At 26.2% G+C, this 9,081-nt stretch overlaps 1 protein-coding gene across 2 annotated transcripts in view; it reads left to right on the top strand.

The window, feature by feature from the left end:
* The window catches only part of LOC117172926 (uridine diphosphate glucose pyrophosphatase NUDT14-like), a 19,104-nt gene that overhangs the window by 8,619 nt on the left and 1,404 nt on the right, over positions 1–9,081 (top strand). The window lies entirely within an intron of this gene.

Genomic DNA, 9,081 nt, shown 5'->3' on the forward strand with positions numbered 1-9,081 from the left:
GTATATATATAAAGGGAAAAGAATTAAACGACCACAACAGGGTCCTATTAAGATCAGGAAAAATAAAATGTGACCATTATTTTGCAATATTTGAATAAGCAGTGCCAAACCAAGGTATACACAAAAAGAAATTGTAATAGGCATTTGATATAATAGTTTTTAACATACAATGTAGAAAATTTCGCATTGTGGTCTGTGTAAAATTGTGGAGGGTAATGCAAAGACCGAGCGCGGAGCGCGAGGTAAATGCATTATCGAGCGAAATACATTATCGAGCCGCGCGCGCAGCGCGCTAGGAGAATGTGCCGGCAAAACGGGCAGATTTTTTTACTTTCCAATGTGATATAAACACTTTTGTAAAATCAACCCTTATTTTAAAAAGCAACCCCCTGTGCTGCAAAAACTTATGCAATATAAATCGCTTTTGTAAAATTAACCCTTCTATAAAAAAGAAACACCCTGTAATGAAAACACGTATTGAACAAAGCCGATATCTACATAGATGGAACCTACTTATAAAATAGTAACATGGTATTTTTAATCATAATTATTTCTCATCAAAGTTATTTTTCAGTCTAGGTGTGTTAATTTTTTCATATAGTTATTAAAACTATTTTTAAAGATAAATTGAAATCATTTTAAAATCCTAAAAAGCACTTTTGTGAATAGGTATGCTGGGTATCTACATGTATGTTTTAAAATACATTTTGGCTTTTATTTGTGTTTTATCTTTGATCTTTTATCTATGAGAACCATTTATCCAAATCACATTCGAAAAAAAATGCATTCCGTTCTTTACAAAATTTTCATGTAATACTAATAAAATTAAGATTGACTTCACGATAAGGGCAGTTTTTTGGAGTTAATAAAACTTGATCATTTACAGCATGTATGGGTTTCCCTAATGCAGTTGTCCAGAAATGTACATAGTTTACCACTAATAAAATTCAGACGAATTTTGCTATAAGGGTAGTTTTATGGGGATACTAAACCTTGATTCCTTACAACATTGAGCCGATAAAAAAATCATGTGACCGATCTACCTGGATAAGGTCGAATTTATGTGGGGTTCACTAAGGTAGGTGTCCAAAAATGTACATATTCTACTACCAATCAAATTCAGACCAATTTTGCGACAAGGGTATTTTTTTGGGGATGCTAGAATTTCATACTTCAGAGCATTGGGTCTGTCGAAAACCCAGGGACTGATATACCTGGATATGTTCGAAATTTGAGAAGTTTTGATAGTAGCAAAGTCGAAAAGATTCTCATAGACCTTCTCATCAAACTAAGTCATATTTCACGTTAGGGGTGGTATCCTGGGGCAGTTGGAACATAATTCCTTACCATGTTAACCCGCTGGAAAAATCAAGAAAACGAACTAACTTAATAAAATCGAATTTTTACAAATTCGAATCTTGAATATTTATTAGCAGAAACACCATGACCCTGTATTTGAAGGAGATAATAAATTGGCGACTTGATATTATGTGACAATTATGTACAGAACATAAATGTAGATGCCCAGCATTCCTGGTCACACGACTGCTTTTTGGGGTTTTAAAATTATTTCAACTTATCTTTAAAAATAGTTTTCATCACTATTTGAAAAAATTATTTTAGAAAAAGTCTTCTCTCAAAAAATTTGCAATCATTCTGAAAATTTAGATTGTTCGTTATATGAAAATGGATTTTTCTCGTTTAAAATTTGTTGTGCTGGAAGTTGTTTAAAGGCATTAAAAGATGCATCGAAAAAGGTAAATGATATTTTTCGAATATAAACACATAGAATGGAAAATAATTTTGTAAAAGATTTTGCAATTTTAGCTGATACATTATGAGGGTTATTTTTGTAAGGATTAGGGGTGAGAAATAATTATGTTTGAAAGTAAGATTTTACTATTTTATAAGTAAGTTCCATCTATGTACATAACTACTTTTTTCAATACGCGTTTTCATTACAGAATGTTGCTTTTTTATATAAGGGTTAATTTTACAAAAGCGATTCATATGTCATTGGAAAATAAAGAAAGAGCACAAAAATCCTAACAGTTAATGTATACAATTTTTGGCATCAGTCTGCAGGTTTGTATTCGAATACAAATACGAGGGTTGTTTTTTTAGCAATTAGGGGTGAAGAATAATTTTGCTCCTTAATTATGCTTTAAAAATACTGTGTTAATATTTTAAGAGTATTTTCCATCTAGATAGTTTTTTTTTTTAAATACGTTTTTTCAGCCCAGAGGGTTGTTTTTAAAAATAAGAATTTATTTTTAAAAAGTGTTTCATATCACGTTGGAAAGCAGATAAATAGAAAAATAAAATAGCCTAATCATTTTTTAATACTTTTTTCGTCACAGGGGGCAACTCTTTTTAGATAAGAGTTGATTTTACAAAAGCGATTCATAGCGCATTGTAAAGCAGAAAATAGCAAAAAAATCTAACCTAGTTATTTTTTGAAATTTCATGATATTTTTAGAGGGTGCCGCTGATTTGGCGGCTAGCTAGCGCCGCCCTGTTTTCTTAGAAACGAATAGTCATTATAATGTCATTATATGACATTTTGTTTTTCGTTAGTGGCGCCGCTGAGTTGTCTAGCTTTCATTTATCCATACTGCCATGTAAAGCACATTTTTCTGGCTTGTTTCACTATTTTGCTTAGCACATTATTGAAACCTATTCGCTTTTGTAATAATTTCCTGTCAAGGAAATTCGTCTAAACATCAGGGAAAAGTCAGGGAAATTGAAATATTGAATCTTGAGGCCACCCTGGAATTTTTCTTTATTATCGTGAATCTTTTCAAAATCCTTAAGAGGGTTCAAAATTATTATTAACAAATATTCAAAAATGTAAATTTTTCAAAACTTTGTTCAAATATTTTCAGATTTTATCTTAATTTTGAATCTTTAAATTCGAAACCTCCAAAAATCTACTAATTAAATTTTTTATATCAAAATGCTAGAAACTTTTTTTAAGAGGAAAAAAATGAAAACTTCATTCAATGAAGAACACGGGCAAGAAGTAGTATAAGGAAACCCCTCTCTCGGAAAACTTGGACGCGCGAATCCGGATTAAGTTGGTTTAAATCGCTTGTAGTGTCTCTAGCGGAAAAATGCAAAAATGCGAAACCAAAAACACATTTTCAAAATTCCCGCATTTTCCCTTAACTAATTTTTTATTTCAAATCATTAATATTCAAATACCATAATTTTAATCTGGTCATAATTTTAACGTAGAATATTTTATAAACGGAATAAAACTGTATTTTGTACATGAATTTAAAATTTTCAAATTTATTGATTTATTTCAAACAAAAAAAATGTCTTTTCTACTATAAAAGATGGCTTTTTAACAAAATAATGGAATTGTTAACATAAAAGTTGAATATATAACCTAAAAAACAAAGTTCCGACGAAAAAATCTCATAGTTTATATTTCAATAAAAAAAGAAGGAAATTTATACAAAAAAAATTTTTTAATAAATAAAAGTTTAGCTAAATTATTGAAACTTAAAGTCAGAAGACAAGTTTTTCTCTACAAAAATTTAGTTTTTAAACAAAAAATAAGACTTCAGCAAAAAATTGATTCTCCACGAAACTGATAAATTTTTATCAAATAAAAATGAAATTTCAAACTAAAAAAATTTTAAACTTACATTTTCTGTTGAAAAATGAATTTAAAAAAAAGAAGTATTTTCCGTTGAAAACTTAAATTTTTAAACAAACACATGATCCTTTCAGCAACAAAAATTTTAACAATGTAGTTTAACTTTTACTCGAGTAGTTGAATTTTTAAATCAAAAAAATTGTCAACAAACTAATTGAACTTTCAATCGAATCAACGAAATCTTTTAAACAAATTAGTTGAATACTATAATAAAATAATAATAATAATATAATTTTCTACGAAAAAAATTGAATTTTCAATCTAAAAAAACAATTTTTGTAACAAAAAGGATGGCATTTTCACAAAATTGTAGTATTTTCTACAAAATAGTTGCATTTTTATCTAAGAAGATGCAATTTCTCTTAAAGTAGAAGAATTTTTAATTACAATACAAATTGTGTTTTCATGAAAAAAAGATCCCAGTTGGCTGCAAGATCAAAAATTGAATCTTTTAATAAAAAATTAAGTTTCTACGAAAAAATTGAATTTTCAATCCAAAAAGACGAATTTTTTCAATAAAAAAGAATGAATTTTTAATTAAAAAACCACAAACTTTCCTTTGAAAAGTTAAACTTTCATCCGGAAAAGATTTCAGTTCATTTGTAAACACCAAAATATAAATTTTAAGCAAAAAGTAAATTTTTTACGAAATAATCAAATTTTCATGAAAATAGTATAATAGTTTAATGTCCAACAAAACAGTTGCATTTTTATCCAAAAATATGACATTTTTCTTAAAACAGATGGATTTTCAATTAAATAAAAACTAGTTGAATTTTCATGCAGAAAATGTTTCAGTTCACTTTTCAACACCCAAATATTATATTTAAACAGTAGATTGTTCAACAAAAAATTATGACTTTTTAACAAAAATTTTGAATATTCAAGCAAGCAGTTGCATTTTTATCCAGAAAATATATAATTTAATTCTAAAGTAGGTGAATTTTAAAATGAAAAAGAGAAACTTCAAAAAAAAATTTTAATTTTCAACCGAAGTTACATATTTATTCTAGAAAGATGAAATTTTTTCATGGGACAGACGAATTAAGAAAAAAACTTTAAAATAATAGTTAAATTTTCATACAAAGAAGATTCCAGTTCACTTTCTAACACCGAAATAATAACTATAAACAATTTGCAACTAAAATGAATATCTTTTTAAGAAAATTATAAAATTTTCAACCAAATAATAAAATGTATAACTAAAAGAATAATCTTCAGAAGAAAATTGTTGCGAATGTTCAAAATTCTAATTTTAAAATATTAAATTTTTTATCAATTAAAAAAAAATTGGTAATCTTTTCAATTTTTAACGCTTTTAGTTAGAAATGATACAATTTTTAAATTCTTCTAATACAATTGTCCAATTTTCCAAATTTAATTTAAAAGTTTACAAATTGGAACGCTTTTAATCAGAAATAATACCATTTGGAAAACTGGTATTTCAACGCTTTTCCGGTAGAGGCGTTGCGAACGATGCCAACTAACTAAATCCAAATTCATGCGTCACGAGAATTTAAGTTCGTGTTATATAACCGAGAATATGACAGAATTTAGGAGAATTTATGATTTTTAACAACATTTTTATTGTTCAGGTATTATCAGCGGTTGAATATAAATTATTTTGTAGCTCGGACATTTTCAGAAATCACAGTGTTTGTTATACAAATTGAAAATTTTCAAATGTATTCATTTATTTCAAACAAAACAAAAAAAGTTTCTTCTACTTTACAAGATAACTCTTTAACCAAATAATTGAATTTTTAAAATAATAGTTCAATATTCAACCTAAAAAGACAAATTAACAACGAAAAAGTGTCATAGTTTATATTTTAATTAAAAAAGAATGAAATTCATACAACAAAAGAAAAGAATTTCAAAACGAAAAACACGAATTTCCAACAAATAAAGATTTTTCACTCAAAAAATAAATAAAAGTTTATCTAAATTATTGAACCTTCAAACCAGAAGCCAAATTTCTTTATAAAATTTCAGTTTTCAAACAAAAAATATGAATTTTCAACAAAAAATTATTTTTACACGAAACTGATGCATTTTTACGCAAAAAAAAGGAAATTTTAAACTAAAAAATTATTCTTCACAAAAAAAAAACACGAATTTTTAACAAGATAATGAAACTTTTAACCAACGAGATAACTTTTCAACTTAAAATATAAATCTTGACAAAAAAAGTTATTTCTTAACAAAGCGATTCAACCAAATGTTTTAAACAAATTAGTTGAATTATCAAGCAAAAAAGAACGATTTTTAACAAAAAAAGTTACATTTTTATATAAAAAATGAAATTTCTTCTATAAAAGATGAAATTTTAAATCAAAGAGATAACTTTTCAAAAAATAGTTGATTTTTATGTTGAAAAAGATTTTAGTCGAGTTTTCACGATCAAACTAGGAATTTTTTAATAAGAAATAATTTTCTACCAAAAAAATTTTAATTTCAATCCAAAAAGAGGAATTTTTAACCCAAAAGGATGACTTTTCAACAAAATGGTTGAATTGTCTAGCAAATAGTTGAATTTTTATCAAAAAATATGAAGTTTATCTTAAAGTAGAAGAACTTTTTATCACAAGAAAGTTGAGTTTTCATCCAAAAAACATTCCAGTTAACTAGTAACATTAAAAATAGAATTTTTGTAACAAAAAAAATAGGTTTCTACGAAAAAATTGAATTTTCAATCCAAAAAGACGAATTTTTTCCACCAAAAAGGATGAATTTTTAACAAAATAGTTCAATTCTCTACCAAATAATTGCATTTTACCAAAAAACGATCAATTTTGTACTATACCAGATGAATTGGTAATAAAAACCAAATTTTTTTTATAAATGGAACTTTCGTCCAGAAAATATTTCAGTTCATTTTTCAATAACAAAATACATATTTTAAACAAAAAGTAAATTTTCTACGAAATAGTTAAGTTTTCAAGAAAATAGTATAATAGCTTAATTTATAACCAAACACAGGGTGGTCGTTTTATTTTTCAATATAAAAAAATATAAGTCAACGTTATCATTTCCAATGCTCTAAATTAAAAAATCAATCAATCAACTTTGAAATTTTCAAAGTTATATAATTTTAAGGAATTTTGAGCTAGAATCATCAAATATTGAAAAATTGAAGAAATTGTAACTGAGAACTTCTTAAATTAGAAATTCAATTGTTTTCTTTTTAGATAGTTTAAACATCCTTGGAAAGCTTCAAAATTGTATTTCGAAATCTTGAGAAATCTAGAATTTGTTTTAAATTGGTTTTAAATTTAAAGTTATTTTGGAATTTTTTCAAAACTTCTAAATATCTGTCAAAATGAATTGAATTTTTTTACAATTTTCAGAAAATAGAAGTTCTTTTTAATAATTGTGAAAGGCATCAAAAGTATAAAATCATTTTCTTAAGATTCCTAGGAAGATTAAAAGTAAGTTTTTATTTTCAAAAATTATTTTATGAGAATAATTAAAAAGTTTTTCAAAGATTTAAACAAAATTTTCCAAAAAAATTCTAGAAGATTTTAGAAAACTTTCTAAAATTTGCATGATAATTTTTAATCTTTTCAAACTCTAAAATATCTCTTAAAAACTCCTAAATCTCTCTTAAAATTACATTTTTCAAATCCTTTAATTAAGAATATATTATTATGAAGTTATTTTTAAGTCGAAAATAGTTTTTAAACTTTCAGTCACACATTCACATTTGTTTAATGAATAAGACATTCAAATTGAAAACGTTTAATTTTTAACGTTAAAATTTGAAAAATTTTAAGTTTTGAACGGGTTTAAAATCGTTTTTGTTCTTTTTTTATCACTTAAAGTACATATAAATTAAAAAAATTTATTTATTCAATAAAAATGTTTTTCATCCAAAATTTTCAGCGAGAAGGCTTTTATTTTTTATTTGTTCAAGTCTTTAAGAAAACATTTAAAAATTCTTTAAATTGAAAAAGTAAGCATAGAAATAAAAATGTTAAATGGAAAAATTTTTAAAGTAAACAAATTTTGAATTACGCATTGTAAATTAAATAATAACATAATTGAAAAAACACAGCAACTCAACCAATTATTTAAAAACTGTTGAAATCGAACGTGGACAGATTTTTCTTCTACAAATTTGTAAAATTCCCGGTCAAAAAACAAAATTCACTGTCATTTCCCGGGTTTTGCCGGTCTCAAAAAATTCCCGGTTTCCCGGTCCAGCGGCCGCCTTGCAAACAGTTGCATTTTTATCAACAAAAAAAAAGATTTAATTTCTGCTAAAGCAGGTAAACTTTAAAATAAAAAAGACAAACTTTCGAAAAAAGAGTTGAATTGTCAACCGAAAAGTTAACGAAACAGTGCAATCTTCTATTAATTAAAATAAATTCTGAGATTCTCATAATTTCTCATAGAATTTATTTCTCGGCAATAGCCTCCAATCCAATTTTTCGAGTAATTTCGAGATGTTTCAAGAATTAATCGAAAATGGCGCCATGCGCTTTTAACCCTAGACGGATCCTATACATTTTTTTGTCCTCACCGGCTCCTGTGGGTGACAAATGTCCCCAATTTGGATTCCTTGTGCATAATCTTTTCCTTTTATCGGCATCAGGTGTTAGTATCCAACCATTCTCTTCATTTTTTAATGTCGGAGAGATTGGTGTATGTAACATCCTGTTTCAATGACTTTAAAATGTTGAAAAAAATGTTTAAACAAATAAAAATCGAGAAAAATCGTGTATTTGACATGTTTTTTTAAATCATGTCATTTCTTTTCTAATTAACTAATTTAAAAATTTCAAACGCCATTTTGAAGGGGACAAATTTTACTTTAAGGTGGTGTAGCATATAATTAGGTTCCTTCCAAAAAGTATATTTATTTGAACATTCGAAGTTAAAAAATTTTAAAAAATGAGGAATATCATAGGCGCGGGCAGAATGCTTATTATTATAAATAATTTGAATATATAATAACTCAGTTTCTTTGTTTTCTGATGCACAATAAGATGGTTTCATTTAAATAAAGATAAAAAAATTAAGAAAAAATTTTTTTCAATGAAAAAGCGGTTGGTAAGTTTGAAAGATAGGAAAAATTCATAGGAATTAAAAAAAGAAGCCTTTTCTAAAAAAAAAACTATTTTTATTTTCAAACTAATTCTCGAAATTAAATTAAATTAAAAAACAATTAATTACAATAAATTTTGCATTGAATAAGCTTAATCTACTTCGGGGCAAAGGTTGCACAAGACCGCCCTATGTTCGTCACACACAGGTCGGTTGTAACTTCTCTCTCTTTCCTGCGACACTAGTCACAGCATCGGCACTTTTTAGTTCGTATATTCTCCACAACTTTGATAAAAAAAAAACAATTATTCATTAATTCATTTATTATTGGGATTTATGAGCACTGTATGAATAAAATTAAAGAA

This window comes from Belonocnema kinseyi, chromosome 5, assembly GCF_010883055.1.
Source record: "Belonocnema kinseyi isolate 2016_QV_RU_SX_M_011 chromosome 5, B_treatae_v1, whole genome shotgun sequence".
NCBI classification, from domain to species: domain Eukaryota; kingdom Metazoa; phylum Arthropoda; class Insecta; order Hymenoptera; family Cynipidae; genus Belonocnema; species Belonocnema kinseyi.